The sequence below is a fragment of the Fundulus heteroclitus genome, unplaced genomic scaffold (genome assembly GCF_011125445.2).
Source record: "Fundulus heteroclitus isolate FHET01 unplaced genomic scaffold, MU-UCD_Fhet_4.1 scaffold_382, whole genome shotgun sequence".
NCBI classification, from domain to species: Eukaryota; Metazoa; Chordata; class Actinopteri; order Cyprinodontiformes; family Fundulidae; genus Fundulus; species Fundulus heteroclitus.
The window spans coordinates 86109-93533 of record NW_023396795.1 but is presented as its reverse complement, the minus strand read 5'-3'; the positions used below and the strand labels follow the sequence as shown (position 1 = coordinate 93533).

The following is a 7425-nucleotide window of genomic DNA, read 5'->3' as shown; positions in this document are numbered from 1 at the left end:
CACAAAAAATTGTTTTGCAAACTGTTCGCCAACCTTGCACTCAAAATATCATTTATAAGTTTTCCTCGAGTACAAAACGGTCTGTGCTTGCACAAAACAGCCTCTGCTCGCACAAAACAGCCTCTGCTCGAGTACGAAACAATCCCACCACCGCTGCGGTAAATTTGTGCCAAAAGTCACGTGATGCATTGAGTTGTTGTTCAGACTTCCCGACAGCAGGGAGCGCACCCAAAAAAACTGAAATGCGCCGGTTTGGCTGAGGAAGAAAGACGTGACACCATAGCTCAGTGCAGCTAACAGCATTAGCACCCCACAGGTAACTTTCAAAACTTTCCCGGTGAAAAAGTAACAGCTCACTGATAGATCATGTAAGATTTTAGTTAAAGGCCCTGTTTAGTTTTATCTCTGATCTAAAAATGCTGTGTAACGGACTTTTGAAAAATAATGTATTTAGACTATGATTTGATCTTTACTCTCCTTTCAGAATTAAACGTCTTTGGAGACGTGTGGTGCGCAGGAACTAACATACACAACAATGTGCTGCACTCAGGAGAGGACAACAATTCGCTTGAGCTGTCAAACATGTTAGATAACTTCTGTTGTCACCATTTATTTGTCCCAAGACTACAACTAAGTTTTCACACCATCAGCAGTGGCTGAGATGACCATTCACTCAGAACTGAGAGGAATCTAACACTCAGTCAGTTATGGAAGATGGGAAGCATCCAGCATGCTGTGGTAGAACCAGAAATCACAGAGGTAAGAAGGATTTTTTTGTGCTGGCTATTATACAGTTTCTCACATTAATGCGTATATTTCAAACCAGAAATGAATTTATCTGATAATTTATCTGATCACTCCAATACAACAAAACATTGAGTACATCAGAGAGGTGGCACTGAAACTGGTTTCTTTGAAATCTGTTTATTATGGTCCTTCAAAATAATTAATGGATTTTGGAGTCATTTGCTTTTCCATCCTTAGCTTCATAAATTTAATTATATTCAGTAAGTTGTAGCAACAGAATCACGGCCTCTTTTTGATTCTCTATATATCTTTCTTGCAGGGACTCTGCCTGCCTCATATTGACTGGGACAACAGTGGACTGCTGGATGACCCACACTGTGGGGTCACTATTTCTGAAACTGGCAATGTGTTGAGCCCTGAACAACTTGGTAGCACTGAGGGCAGCCATGGATGCACTGGGACATTCTGAATCGCACGGCTCAAAATATATATATATATATATATATATATATATATATATATATATATATATATATATGTTGCTACTCTCCAGTATGACCAACACTTTATGGGTTTAATCTTATTGTGGTTACCATTGTTGCAAAAGGTTTTTAAATAGTAAAATCTAGCCAGGTAAATGTAACTAAGTTAGTGCATTCACTGAATAAAAGTGTAGAACTGCTGGGATTATGATGGTAAATGTGTATGGTACTGTATAAAAATTTTGAAAATGCTGAGGTTATTGGAAAAAAGGGCACATGGAGCTGTTAATAAACCTGAGGATGCAAACAGTGTGGGAAAATTAAACAGTCCTTTATTTTCCACATTGCATAATAAACATACCCTTTCATAAAGTCTTCATTTCCAATTCTTACCAATATCAATCAAAGTGAATACACCTTTCCACAAGGATTGCTTTTATTGTTGAAATCAAGACTGAAAGAACTCCATTAATTCTCCAGGTTTTTCCCAGTAAACAATCCATGTATTACCATAAAGCGGGCTGTATAAAACAAACTGGCTGATGAAATGGATGAAGCCAAAAACAGGACTATGAAAAACAATTTCTGCATGTAAGACTGTCAGGAAATTTAGAACCTCAAACCTGGCCTTTTTTTTCCAGCCTAAACGGCTCCACTAAGAGCTATGAAGGACATGCTGCAACAGTTAGTGATCAAAGTAGTTAATACTGGGAACTAAAACGGTTACATATTAAGTTATTTTTAAACAAGCTCAAATCATCTGCCGTATGTTTAAAGATTACATAAAATTTTGAATTGTTCAAGTCTTGGTAGTCTTGTGATGGAAGTCGGCGTGTCTCAAAGCAGGTTGATGATCTGGTAGCCTTCCATCCAGCCCAGAACTTTGATGGCCTTCACCTCATCAGTGGATGCTGGAAAACAGATATGTGTTATGGATATGTAAAGGATAATACTCCTCTTAAAGAAAAAAAAAAATTACCAAGAGGAAAACAAACGTTTTAAGAAAATATCTGCCCATGTGGCCAATTCCACATGGTTTTTGCCATGGCCAAACCAATTTTATTAAGTGCACAACACATATTTGCAATTGGGCACAGATGACCTCATTTTTACGTTTAAGAAATTAAGGAGTTAGAAAGGTAGTGAGATATAATCTAGATCTGCTGCTATATGCTTAACTTGTAACATTCATATTTATGTTAGAAAACGCAATTTTTAATTAATTTCCTTACCAATTTTCAAATAATCAATATCCACTCGTTGCAATTATTTTAAATTGCTTAAGAATCCGTTTTGCACATAAGCATACATGCATTGGTTTAACAGTTTTAGGATAAATTATCATATCCAAACACCAATTTAGGTTTACACCAATAAGAACAACAGACAGTCAGTTGAAAACAACATAAAAACACATTATAATCTGTTAACAATGCATTTATCTGGGTATCCACTCAGGTACTATTTATTTGACACAACAAAGTAAAGGGAGAAGCCAACCAGTGGGGTTACATTACAAAGCAAAAGTTGTTTTAGCATGGCGTTCAACCTAAGGCTAGCTTTCATGTAATTTGCTCTAAAACGTAACATGGTCCCTTACTGTAACACAGCAGTACCTTTAACTGAAATCTTACATGTTCTATCTGCAAAGTGAGCTGTTACTTTTTCACCGGGAAAGCTTTGAAAGTTACCTGTGGGGTGCTAATGCTGTTAGCTGCACTGAGCTATGGTGTCACGTCTTTCTTCCTCAGCCAAACCGGCGCGTTTCAGTTTCTTTCGGGTGCGCCCCCTGCTGTCGGGAAGTCTGAACAACAACAACAACAACTCTTAATGCATCACGTGACTTTTGGCACAAATTTACCGCAGCTGTGGTGGGATTGTTTCGTACTCGAGCAGAGGCTGCTTTGTGCGAGCAGAGGCTGTTTTGTGCAAGCACAGACCGTTTTGTACCCGAGGAAAACTTATAAATGATATTTTGAGTGCAAGGTTGGCGAACAGTTTGCAAAACAATTTTTTGTGTGTGAAACATATCTTTTTGTGTGCAAAACAAGTTTTATTTGTGTGCAACACATTTTTTTGCTTACAACGTTTTGTCAAGAAATTATCTCCATAATATAACATATTATACAAATCCATCACAACTAAATTAGTGTGTTAATGGAGCATAATACTACTGTACTTAGATATTAAGAATAATATCACACACATGCACACATTGTCTGATGATGTGCAAAAGGGCTAAATTGATGATGTACATGTAAGATACATGTATTGATTACACTGTTATGGTAAATACATACTACATATAATTTCAAGATTTTACATCAAGACTGAATTACAAGTACATGTCTGTTAATGCTATAGTATTTTTCTATTTACAAATTGTGCATGCATGATGCCATATACTTTTATGCTGTGTCTGTGCATTAGCCTTTAAATCTGACATATATTTACAATATAGCTAAATTAATGAACCAATTTAATCACTTCACAGAGCTTCAGTTTCTACACGGGCAAAATCACATAAACTTGCAAAATAGCTGGCAACATCAAATTCATATTTTGTTTTATGCACATAGTAACAACAAGAAATGGACAATTACACTTCAATGTTCAAAAATTCCCATGGAAACTCCTAATGACAAAAGAGCACTCATGGTTAACAAATGCTCTCATTGTACAAAATGCAAATGCCATTACAAGATGTACCTACTGCCATACACATTCAAGTGTACATGTATATCTATACATTACATACACAGTGTGTGTATGCAAACACACACACACACACACACACACACACACACACACACACACACACACACACACACAAATGTATGCCTTTATTAATATTGCAAGTAACTACACGTCGGCATGTTTATGCTGTGACTCCATGAGAGCACCAAGGTGGTGGCAAATGACTTCAGGTTTTCAGCCAATCGGATATCCAGAGAATAAATAGAGATCAGTGGTAGCCCCAGCTGCCCTGGGGCAGACTGACATAAGGGAGGCTGCTATGCATTGGTGTCACCGGGCCCTCTGGCACCCCTGTGTTGTCCAAGGACACAACAAGGATCTGTGCTTGGCCTATGTCTATTTTCCCTTTATCTGCTGCTGTTTGGTCTTCTTTTATGTTCTGTTAATGTAACCTTTCATTGTTGTGTAATGATTTGCAGCTTTATGTGCATTTAACCACTGGTAACTGGGTTGACTTGTTGAAAATCTGCTTGTTTGCCATTAGGGGCTGGTTATCCAATAATTTCCTGCTTCTTAATGCTGACAATACAGATTTAATGGTCATCGGACCTGAAAAACGTCCATATTTCATCTTGAATATTGAAGACAATATCATAAAATGTGGGGACAAGGTAAAGAACTTGGGAGTGTGCTTTGATCTGGACCACACAAACGCAAGCAGAAAAAGAGCTTATCAAGAGGGAGTAAAAAACAGCTGGGACTGAGTGAAAGGAGAGCAATAAGTTGAATGATAAACAGCTGAAACTAATGAGAACTAAAGAGCTGGGATGAGCAGGGAAATGAACAAGAAAAACAGAGGAGATCTAACGATCTAAACAAACCCCCTAAATAATCGACCTTCAAAGATTGAACTAAAATGACAATGCTAGAGAAAATATAGGCATAGGATCATTTACCAAGAAACTTCTAAGAAACTTTAAGAACCAGTCAAACATGTATGCAAGAGATGATCAAATCATGGTAAGACTGTTTGATGTGATTGTAGGAAGAACAACAACCTTTAAGTTTGTACAAACTTAATGACTTGAAGATAAGTCATTTATTTCTGTTCTTTTCCCCCCACAAGCTTTTTCTATTTCACAACAATACCTAGTTTAACCTGAAACACAGGGTGAGGAAGAGTGAGCTGGAAGGAGCTTTTCCAGGTAAAACCTGGATGTTGGCTCAGTTGTAATGGAGTCATATTCCAGGTAATCTTCAAAACAACAAAGCCAGCTTGGCTTTTTTTCTAATGCGGAACAATGTTTAATTACCAACATTGATAAACTGAACCTTCTTTCTTTTCAACTTGAAACAATTTGCAGTAAGTGCAGCAGCTGTGCACGAACCGGGAAGTCTCAGTATTGTAGTTGTATATGAGGGTGGTGGGAATTCTCCCTTGTATTCATGAAAGTACAATTGTGAACACAATATTCAGCTTTAGAGGAGTTAGAAGATCACATTCATAATCATTGTTCTTGTTTATTGTCTGCTAGAAACCATGACTCTTTATTTAACACATTCTTACCCCCTACTCGTCATACATTGATGCTTGGTCAGGTTCCCTGCACGGGGTACCCCCTTCTCATCTTTATTTGATGTGCAGGGTGCCCTCGTAGAATATTATAGCAACGCAGTCTACATTAAACATTTAAGCAAAACATCTGTATTTACATGCATTTAAACACATTTCTAGCAAAACGTATGTACATTGTTTTCATAATCTTCGTTCAGGGAGGATAGACAATATTTCATTCATTAGTTTAGGCCAATATCTTAAAGAGTTCCATCTCAGACAGACGGGAGGAAGTGACGTTTCCTACCTACGTCACCGAGTTGCTACGAGATTTCAGCCCTCAGCGAATAACCTTTAAGCAAAACATCGGCAGTTATATGCATTTTAATGACAACTACAGCGAAATGTATGCATGATATATTTATAGTCTTCGTTCAGGGAAGGGAGACAACTTTTCCTTCAATAGTTCAACTGAGGATTTTTCAGTACGTTCTCAGAAAGACGTGACAGCTATGTTGTTATGCTCGTTGCCATTGCCAACAACGTGACCACGTACATCCCCCCGTGCACTGACTTCCGCGATCATAAAAAAACAATATTTAATGAAAACATCACAGTTCTATGCATTTTTATGACATATCTAGTGAAAAGTAAGCATAATATAGTTATAATCTTCATTCAGGGAAGGTAGACAATCTTTCCTTTATTAGTTCTGCCAAAGGTTTCACTGTCACGTGTTCTACCGCGTGTGAGTTGACAAAAAGCAGGCTGCGTTCCAATTACTCTCAACTTATTCAGCCTCGCCTACTTTTTCATCAGCAGCACTTCTGCTTTGTCTTAGCACTTCTAAAAAAAGCTCTAAAGGGAACGAGTCTGCCTCATCAAAGGGCTCAAGTCTCCCAATGACCATGAGACATGCATTTGCCTGACTTCACACGCATTGCATTCCTCACACAGAAAAATAAAGCCCATAATGAATGGGCTGCAGATGATCAGTTTACAGCACTGTCTATTCAGAGCTCAGTCTAAACCCCGCCTTCTGCATGGCTGTTTCAGCTTTTTTCACAGCTCGTGGGCATATGTAATTCCTGTAGCAATTCGTGTTAAGAGTTGCAAGGAAGAGCTGGAAAAGCGCCAATCAGTTTAATAAAATTGTTAAATTTTAGCCCTGTGACTGTTGATCTGTACAGGATGTAGTCTACCCCACATCTCGCTCATTAATAATAATAATAATAATAATATTATCATTATTACTACATTATATATATATAAATACAGAGCATTGTTTGAGTTAATTGGACCCCGGGCCAAGACACAAAAATCAGGAAATCTGGTCTCCCTGTGTTGGTGACAGTGGGGCAGACTATGGGATGATCCTGGATTGTTTAGTTAATAAGCAGTAGCGTAATCTCTAATCCCTGTATTATGGTTTGCTACGCTTAGTAGTAAAGGTTAGGGAACTAAGAAGCCCAGCTTTTTTTCAGCACACTACTGTGAAAATTGTCATGCCATGCCTCGTTCTAAAAGCTTAAATCCTACAAATTCCAGGCACTTAATTGATTTTAAAAGCTGTAATTTTACTTCAGCACAAAAGATGAAACCAAAGCTAGAACTATTTTTTTCCCTCCCAGTGTCCTGTCTAGCAATGTGGCAATAAGAATTGATGTCTTAATGCCAAATAGAGCTTGACAGATTTTACTTTCACAAGTGGAGCAATCAGCTTTCGCCATAGTGCTCCGCTTGATTTATGCATGTAAATAGTTTTATTGTGATTCCTGTGGGGAGAATTTCAAATTATGTGGACACTACAATGGGAAAGTAGGAGAGTAAAGGAAGAACAAGAAGAGAAAAAAAGAAAGAGAAGAGGTGAAAGAAAGAAGAGATAAAAGGGCAATAATGATAAAACATCTTCCGTCTGCTTCATCACCTGAAAAGAGATGTAAA

General features: G+C 37.8%; 1 long non-coding RNA gene across 2 annotated transcripts; it reads left to right on the top strand.

Annotated features, from left to right (window-relative positions):
• The first annotated feature begins 257 nt into the window (after positions 1–257).
• LOC118560091 lies at positions 258–1223 on the top strand. Of its 2 annotated transcripts, none has more exons than XR_004929062.1 (3): positions 258–316; positions 485–759; positions 1067–1223. It is a non-coding gene; the product is annotated as an uncharacterized LOC118560091 (long non-coding RNA). The 2 variants fall into 2 exon arrangements; XR_004929063.1 differs by lacking the exon at positions 258–316 and adding an exon at positions 327–368.
• The last annotated feature ends 6202 nt before the right edge of the window (positions 1224–7425 follow it).